Source organism: Cupressus sempervirens, chromosome 10 (assembly GCF_028749045.1).
Source record: "Cupressus sempervirens isolate cs-2001-9-10 chromosome 10, ASM2874904v1, whole genome shotgun sequence".
Taxonomy (NCBI): domain Eukaryota; kingdom Viridiplantae; phylum Streptophyta; class Pinopsida; order Cupressales; family Cupressaceae; genus Cupressus; species Cupressus sempervirens.
The window spans coordinates 906,769,329-906,778,510 of NC_143127.1; the positions used below are offsets into that span (position 1 = coordinate 906,769,329).

Sequence of the window (9,182 nt, forward strand, 5' to 3'; positions counted from 1 at the left end):
AGTCTAGGACATGGCATTCAATATTTATGATGGCTGGTAACATGATAACTCTGTTTGATTCTCTTTCCCACCTTTAATGGTAACATGATAACTCCTTTTGATTCTCTTTCTCTTTCATCACAGGCTTTTGTTATCCTTTTATTGACATCTAAGAGGTCTTCTAGAAGTCCCAAGAAATGAATCATCTTCAATGTACATAGGTTCAAACTACATCCATTATCTATAAGGACTCTTTTAATCTTATGTCACTGTATAAGGAATTCAATGTGGAGTAATAAATTATGGTGGGGATCAGGACCTTAGAAATCTTTATCTATGAAGACAGGGTGTTGTTGTGTGGCAAGGTTTCTAATCATGGCAGTGAATTGGGAGGCATTAATATTTTTAGGAACACGAGACTCTAAAAGAGCCTACTCCAAAATTTCCTTATGGATGGGTGATGTGGTGAGGAGCTAAGGAATGGATATTTGTGCATGAGTATTACCTAACTAGGATAACACATCATAGAGAGAAGAGAGCCTTTTTGAAGTGGATGGCATGGCAGGTGCATGTGGAACTGATGGATTAGCATGACTAGGAGTGGCAGCTTGCAAAGTAAGTCTTCCCCATCTAGTGGTTGCATTACAATCAGCTGCTTGTAGGACAAGGGTATTCACATGAGTGTCTACCTCTTTTATGCGACCACACATGGAGTCAAATCCATATATATCATTGGTTTCTATTTTACCACACAAGGAGTCAAATCCTAATATGTGATTAGTATAATAGTCATAGGGTAATGCATTTGATGTGGAAGCTCGATTCACATTGTTTGTATTGTTGTTTCCATTGTTGTTATTGTCATTGTTGTGATTAGGAAATGACTTTTAAAATATCTTTAGCTTTGAATTTTTAGAGGATGGTCCTCCTTCTACCTCAATTTCTCCATCATCGACAAGATTTTGAATGAAGACTTTGAGTTTTATACACTTGTTTGCGTCATATCCTTTGATGCAATGGTATTTGCAATATTCATTTTCCCTATACCATTTTGATTTGGGTTCATTCTCATCAATGGGCCATGTGTTGGGAAATACCATCAAATTGTGATCCACTAGTTTTTGGAGTATGGCTTCATGAAAGTTAGTGAACTTTCTATTGCGATCATAGTCATGGTTGTAATTGTTGTTGTTGCGAGGAAAAAAATGTGTTTGATTGCAAGATTGTTGATTATCATTGTTCAAATTGTTGTTGTTTCGATTACGATAGTTGTTGTTGTTTCCTCCTTGAAGGTTTTGCACATTTTTAACATCAGTGACACCTTTGTTTTTGGACCAAAATTTAGGTTTTCTATTGTTGTTTGTGTCATGGTTTGAGGATGATGAACTATAATGTTTAATGACACCTTTGTCTAAAAGCCCATTTTCAATGCTCTTGCCCCTCTTGACTAATGTAGTGAAATCTTCAAGGCTAGCCATCTTCATGTGAAAAGACATCTCTAGTATCAAGTTTTTGATAAATATGTCCACAAGATGGGAATCCTCAATTTTTTAGGACATGTGGTTAGCAAGATGCCTCCACCATTGCAGAAAGTTGGCAAATGTTTCACCGTTTCATTGTTTTGTGTTGCACAAATCACTTAATGAAGCATGGTGTTCAATGTTGTAAGAGCATTGTGCTAGAAACTTTTTTTTTAAGTCATTGAAAGAGGTAATGGAACCCTTGGGTAAGTTCATTAGCTAATCTAGTGTGGGGCCTCCAAGGCTTCATGTGAAGAGCCTCTTAAGATAATCTTCATTATAGGCTACTTCTTGACACAAAACTAAGAATTCCTTGAGATGTGTGATAGGACATGTTTCTCCTGTATATTTGTCAAATTTAGGAATTTGAAAGTTTGGTGGGAATGGTACCATGCTAATAGATCTATCAAATGGAAAGGGACAAACTTTCTCAAAAGAGAAATCTTTCACCCCATTATTAGTCATGCTATGTACCATATTTCAAAGTTCATGCAACTCTTGGACTAAATCTTGGTTTGGTTACACTTGTGATTGTTGAGTACCTGTAAATCCACCTCCCAAGCTAAAAGGAGTTCCAAACATAGTATGAAGTGGTGGGAGTGCTCCACTTTGGCCAATGTATTGATATGTAGTCATTGGAATTGGCACATATGTTTTTACCATACTTGTCAAAATTTGCGAATAAGCAAAATACATTGGTTGTGTTGGAATTGTCATCTGTTGAGTATACATTTTCCCAATGTTTAAGCATCCCATAGTTGGACCTGTTAAGGTGGACTACAGAATACTAGTAGGCATAGTAGTGTTGGGTATGGCACTTATGATTTGTTGGATAAGTTTTGCACTTAATTGGAATGCTTGTTGTGTGGTGCCACTTGATGTAGATGTAGCACTAGTTGTCACTACTGGTCCTTGGCTAGATGCTTGGGTTGTGTTTGGAAATATGGGAGCACCACCCTTCGTAATCTGTCTAAACAAGGTTGTCTCATCAAAGCTTGTAGGGACATTAACACCATCTTTAACCAAGTTTAGGAAGATCTCAGTTTTGTTTGCCCTAATAGATTTTTCCATCATTTTGACATTGTATGGATCTTCAAGGAATGTCCAAACATCATTAGGGATATTGTTGTTTTTAATAGGGTTTTCCTCTTGGTATACTTCCTCATTAGCATTTCTGGCCAAATTTTTGTTGCAAAAAGGGTCTTTTGGTTCTTGTGTGGATGTTAAGCTAGGCATGCAAAAGTTTGAACTAGAGGGAAATACTCCCCCTAATGATGTTATGTGTGGAAGAAAAGGATTCTCCATCTCTTTTTGTCTTAATGACTCCAATAAACGTGACATGGGATTAAATGTAAATCTGCTAGATTGTGTATGTACCATACAGTGGTGACCAAACCACTAGGTGAAAGACTATGGAAAAAGAGGAAAACATGGGAGAGAACTATTGAACCTTACGCAATGAAAGGGGCCAATAATCTAGATGTAAACAAAAGACCTTGGTTTAGCAAACAAAGTGTGATTACTCACTATTTGGCGATGGACTTGTGATCCCAAATAAGTGATAGGTGTTTGCTTGTGGATGAAAGTTCTAATGTTATAATCTTGAAAGGTGTTCTTATGCCAAAGTCTTTAGGTTCAAATGATCAAGTTCTCTAGAGGAAATTTGCAAGTGGAAGACTAGAAATGTGGAAAAAAGAAAATGGTATGTGGAAAATGTAGGTGTGATGGTCACTTATATAGTTAACTCAATCCTCACTTACTGGTAACAAAAACCTAGGGTTTACTCCTGGGAAGGCAGACCAATTTCAAAGTTTTGCATTATACTCAATTCTATCATAGCGATCTTCTTTAGCTTCTTCTTTTTAGTTGTCTTTGATAGCGTATCAGAATTGTTTGTCACCATGTGCTAGGTTTTTCCTTTCCTTGTAGATAAATGGTTTGGACAATTTCACCTTCTTATGTTTGACTTTGTCAATCATGGTAGGAACAAAAAAAGATTCAATTTCAAGCACAAACTATGACTAGACTCAACCAATTTCAAATACTAGACCAATATAAGACTTTTGAAAATAACCGTGAGTCAAGAGGACCCATTTACCATTGTTTCACTCACTGAAGTTTAGCTCACAATTTCACTCATTTTACACTTATTTGATGTTTTGTGTTGGTTTTGAATGTTTAAAAAAATAGGCATGCAGAGCATGCTAACAATCCTAATGAGGCTACAACTAGGATATAAAAGGCTTATCTAAAGGGCATCCTTGACATACACAAGCTATGTGAGGCCCAAATCTGTAGATGAAAGAAAATAATGCCACATAGTTGGGGGGAGACGGTAACCCAAATCTCCTCCTTCACTTCTCAAAGGTATAAAGTTCTTTGGGGCTTAGCCAAGAGTGACAAGATTTTGCTTCTAAGAGAGGTGTCTTTCGATTCACCTCCCAATTCTTATATTCTACTAAAACACTAGAGTTGAGGTCATCCCAAGGGGTAATGAAATCCCCAAGTAGGCCTCCTAAAAAAGAAAAAATAAGACCACTTATTTCTTGTGCACCCAAGATCACCTAAAAGTGCGAGGGGAGAGAATATGTAAGTGGCCTTGGGGTTTAAAAGACACGCTTTCTTTCTCAATGAAGCTTTAGGTTTTGTAATCTACTTTGAAAACACACATGTTTATAGCATACAATGTTATTTCCAACTTAAAATTGTCGTTGACATAAATGAAAAGTGTGGATTCATCAACAAGAAAGTAAATTGAGTGTGCGCATAAACAAATTGTTGAAAATAAAATCAATTTCCTTTAAGGCCTTCAAGAGTATGTGAATTCATTTTAAGCACCAATTCTAAATGTTTGCTAGCCTAGATAGACATTCATATCAATTTCCTTAAGGCATTCAATAGTGTGTGAATTCGTTTTAAGTATCAAGCCCAAATGTTTGCTATCCTAAACATGTAGGTCCATTCCCTTAAGGCATTCAAGAGTGTATGAACTCATTTTGAGCACCAATTCCAAATGTTTTCTATCCTAAACATACATTCCAATGAAAATATGGCTCATTCCTTAAGGGCATTCAAGATTGTGTTCTCTACCTAAACATCCATTCCAATGAAATATGAATAAATTCCTTTAAGGCATTCAAGATTGGATGAAATTTTTTTCTTTAGGCACTCAAGAGTGTGTTTGGAGATTACTCATTAACTTGCAACATTCATTCAAAGGACAAATGATTATAACATGCAAGTTAATTAACCTTTAATCCTAAAGTGATAAAAATCACTACAAATTTTTTTAGTGATAAAAATCATTATTGGTTTGTTTTAAATCTTTCAAGGTCTATTTCCTACATGAAAATTTGTTAGCAATCCTTAGAAACCACTAGTTAGTAAATAATAATGTTTCAAAGTTTCACAACTCTATTAAAAAGCACAGATGATAGATCACAGGCATAAACGACAGTATGCAGAGACACCGAATTGCACAGACACCAAAATTCACAGACGACAAAAGACAACAATGTATGGTTTTGCAGTTAGATGATACTATTTGTTAGGTACAGATGACAGTTGAAGATCAGAGATGCTAAAATGCAGATGACAAAAGGACACCCAACACACAATGTAGACAACAACTTAAAAATTGTAGACAACAGAATACTACGCATAGATGATAGATTGATTATTGAAATTTTAAAATCCACCCTCAATGTAGATGATAGAATAACCTATATAGACACTAAAAATATGTTCCCAAATGAAATGTGTGTGGATAAATATAGAAGGGCACAAAGACGCTAATATGCACAGACACTAGTCTGCGGAGATGATAGAATGCAAACAACACTACATTCGATGCAGATGACAATGTGAGGTTTTTTATGATGGACTACAAATTCTTGACAAATTTTTGAGATGAAAATAAGGACGTGGGTCCCATTGGGCATGCCAAAATGTATGCTAGAAAATTAGACCTATTACAAGCAAGGGTTAACAAACAAACACTAATTGATGTGCATGTATTAAATATTCAACAATGAAATAAAACTAACTAAGATTTGCTTGAATTTTACAACTCAAAGCGACCAAAAACTCAAGTCCTCAAGAAACTTCAAACATCTCAACAAAGGCACCCATGGGAGGCCTTGTTGGTGTGTTTAGATTGGAGGGATGTTTGTTGTGCTCTCCCAAACACAACTATGTTTGAATCTCTTGATGTGAAGGTGCAAGTGTGATTGATGAAACTATGAAACTATGTTATATGAGATGAAGAACACCTCAAAAAATGGCTACGGAGGAAGCCATATTTGAAAGCATTCAAGGATGTGGAGATGGAATGCAATAAAGAAACTAAGTTAATGTGCAAGTTAAACTAGTATTCAAGTGAAATGAAGATCTAAATGCATGAATAAGCTAAATGTAACAATGCAAATGCAATCTAAAATCAGCTACCAAGAGTTAGTATGCAACATGAAAATCACTATGAAAACTCTAAAAATCAAACTAGCATGATAACACTATGGAAGCTCAAAACTCAAACTAACATGATAACAATGCATGTGGATGAGATGAAAATGATTGAGACAAAGGCTCTATTTATAGGCTTGAGAGAGACCCTGAGTGAGGTGGCATCTATGTGGCATCTACATAGTGACACAAGGAGAGACATAAGCACGCCATGCAAGTGGTCAACATTCAAAGTTTACTCAGACATGTGTGAGCAAATTTGGAGAGAGGAGTGGGGGACAAAGCTTGTAAGAGGGAGTGGTCTCACACATGTGTGAGCACACAGTTAGGCTTAAGAAATGTGTAGCAAGATGGTTAAGGTAATTAAGTGGGGTTAAATGGTGGATAGGCTTAAGAGGATGAAAGTGATTGGTGTAGACTAGGTTTTAGGCTAGGTTTAAGATTAAATTAAATAAGATTTAATTTAATCATAGGTTTAGAGGAATTAATGAGATGGAGGAATTTAAATAAATAGAATTTATTTAAAAGGGGATTATGGGGGATCATGTATTAAATAAATTTAACACATTAAAGTTGGAGGTATTTAAATTAGATTTAAATACTTTAAGAAAATGAACCTATTTAATTAAATAAATTTAATTAAATAGGTAGAAGAATATGACAAATATAATTAATTAATTAATAATAAATTATAATGTTAAGGGCAATATTAAATAAATTAATATAGTCTTTTGGGATGATTTTAAGCGTCTATAGGTGTAAATTAAAGAGAAATATGGAAGGATAGAATATTAGAAGAGGAGGGAGAGGTGATCCACTTTTTTTTTAATTGTACAATCAAAAGGATGATGGCCCAATAGGCTCAAATATGACTTGAGCACTAAGTTACTAAATGATCTTTTGATGATAATGAATTGGAATAAGTTGTATTTGAGTAGATACAACAAACTGATGTAAGATAGAAGCCTAATTATGCTAAATGAAAACTTATAACATCATAAAAAAGACAAAAATCAAACATGAAATTGTAATGAGTGGAAATAGAAACCACATTTCATCACTAACATAGGATTTAATATGTAATAGTAGGTTTGCCACCTATTCTTGCACATGAAAAAAAACATTATTTTTTTGAAAAGCATAAGTATTCTATACACATGCAATTTCATGTAAACAAACATGCATGAAACCCCAAACTCGAACCAATGGTAGAAAAATGTGATAAGTACAAAAGAAGCCATAAGTCAGGGAAACCATAAAACCTAGAGACAAAGAGAGGTAGTCAGATCACAAACTATAATATTAAAATACCTAGAGAATGCATACAAGATGACAAGGATTCCCTTAATCTTATGTGCTACTCACTCTATAGTCTCCTTAGCCAACTGTTATTTCCATTTGTGCTGACGAGCACCTAGATGCCCTCTACAAAACAAATGGTGGTTTTGATCATCCCACAGGAATAAAGGGCCCAAGATGTCAGTATGAAGAAAAAGTTTGAAATAATCCCAATTGCATTGCTTTAGTTTGAAGGAAATTAAATTTGGGTTGAGAAATCCACCTAGCCCTTGTGTCAATATGACAAAACCTTGAGACCTTTTGTGTAGCCGTCCTTTGACAAGCCTTGTGGAGAGAAATATGTTTAACTATCATTCATATGTAAGTGGTAACATATGTGCTCCTCACAATTGCAAGATCGAGGCCTCTTCAAAACACAATATCTGTAGCCCTCCTAAAAAAGATGCTTCAAAAGAGGAGTGGAATCAAACCACAGTGAAGCAGGAGAATCCCATGTACGAATTCATGCCTACAATTCCACATTTCATTCTTTGTCCTACTGAAAATCCTATCAGTCATCATGAGAAAGTACCCATAAATGTATATGATCAAGATTGTGTGCAAAATGAAATTGGGGTTATATAGAAACATCTACTAGTTTAAGCTCTGAAGCCATGGGAGTTGGCACAAAACCCACAATTCTCAATTCTCGCACTTGTGCTTGTGTATTCAACCAACATGCAACTCCTACATGCAGTCAAATTACAATATTCTAAAAAGAGAAATGACACAAAAAGCCTTTACATACTCTACCAATCTGGCAAACCTTCTTCCAACTAGTACCCTCCTCGCCTTTCAAGTTCTTGTCCTCATTTTCTCCAACAATAGGGAATGCAATGAGGGGATGCACTACATGACTACAGGGCTTTCTATTGGGTTTGGGCTTGCATGTTTCATAGTGTCTTTTATTGAAAACTTTAAGGGATCTGATGGGAAAATATACTATGGATTGACCACTCCCAAGGGGTTGTGGACGTTCTAGTATGTTGAAGGAGCAGTGCCTAATTGTGTGCAATATAAGCTTGGTCTTGTGGATTTTGCTCATGCATTGATGTCTCTCTTGGTTTTCGTTACAATTTCCCTATTCAATGAGAATGTAGTCAAGTGTTTTTGGGCTCATTAGGGAGATGATGTAAAGCAGGTTCTTAGGACTCTTCTCATTGGGATTGGATTCTTTGCTAGTGTGCTCTTCGTTGTATTTCCAACATAACAATGAAATAGGTCATTTTTCATTTTAACATGATGAAGCCCATGTTGGTCAAAATTTCGACCAACATGGGCATGGATTTAAAAAAAGAAGATATTTTTCCTTGCATATTCTGACCAATCTAAAACATTTTAATAGATGGTCAAAAAATTTGGTCTCAAAATGGGGACAAATTTACTAGTGAATTTGGATTAAGGTTGACATATAAGTCATGAGTAAATCCTTTAACCAATTGACATTCTAATAGAATGTTCTAAAGTCTTCTAACAAGGCTCACTTTTAATGGGGTGATTGCAATCCTTTAATCAAAGTCACATTTAATAGTGTGCATTGTAACCTTTAATAAGGTTGGCTCCTCATAGAGTTCACTTCAAAAGAGTGAAAATTGGTAGCATGTTACTGGTGATTTTTCCTAAATTAGGTTTCAACGTTAAATCCTTGTGTCAAATTGTGTGATTGAGTTTGTGATGGTTAATGTTTATATTTCTACAAAGTTGATTTGACCTAGGACAATAATCTACAAAGTTTTGAAGATATCAGATGCTCTAATCAATCCATGAACATATATGTTTTTTGAGTACTAAAAAGTTTTATTTGTACATTTGGACCTTGGACAACTGATTCACACCCCCCCTCTCTCATTTATTCTAAATTATTCTATTAGTTGGTATCAGGGA

At 35.3% G+C, this 9,182-nt stretch overlaps 1 pseudogene; it reads left to right on the forward strand.

Moving 5' to 3' along the window:
* The first annotated feature begins 7,989 nt into the window (after positions 1-7,989).
* On the forward strand, positions 7,990-8,508 carry LOC149536935 (protein DMP3 pseudogene; annotated as a pseudogene).
* The last annotated feature ends 674 nt before the right edge of the window (positions 8,509-9,182 follow it).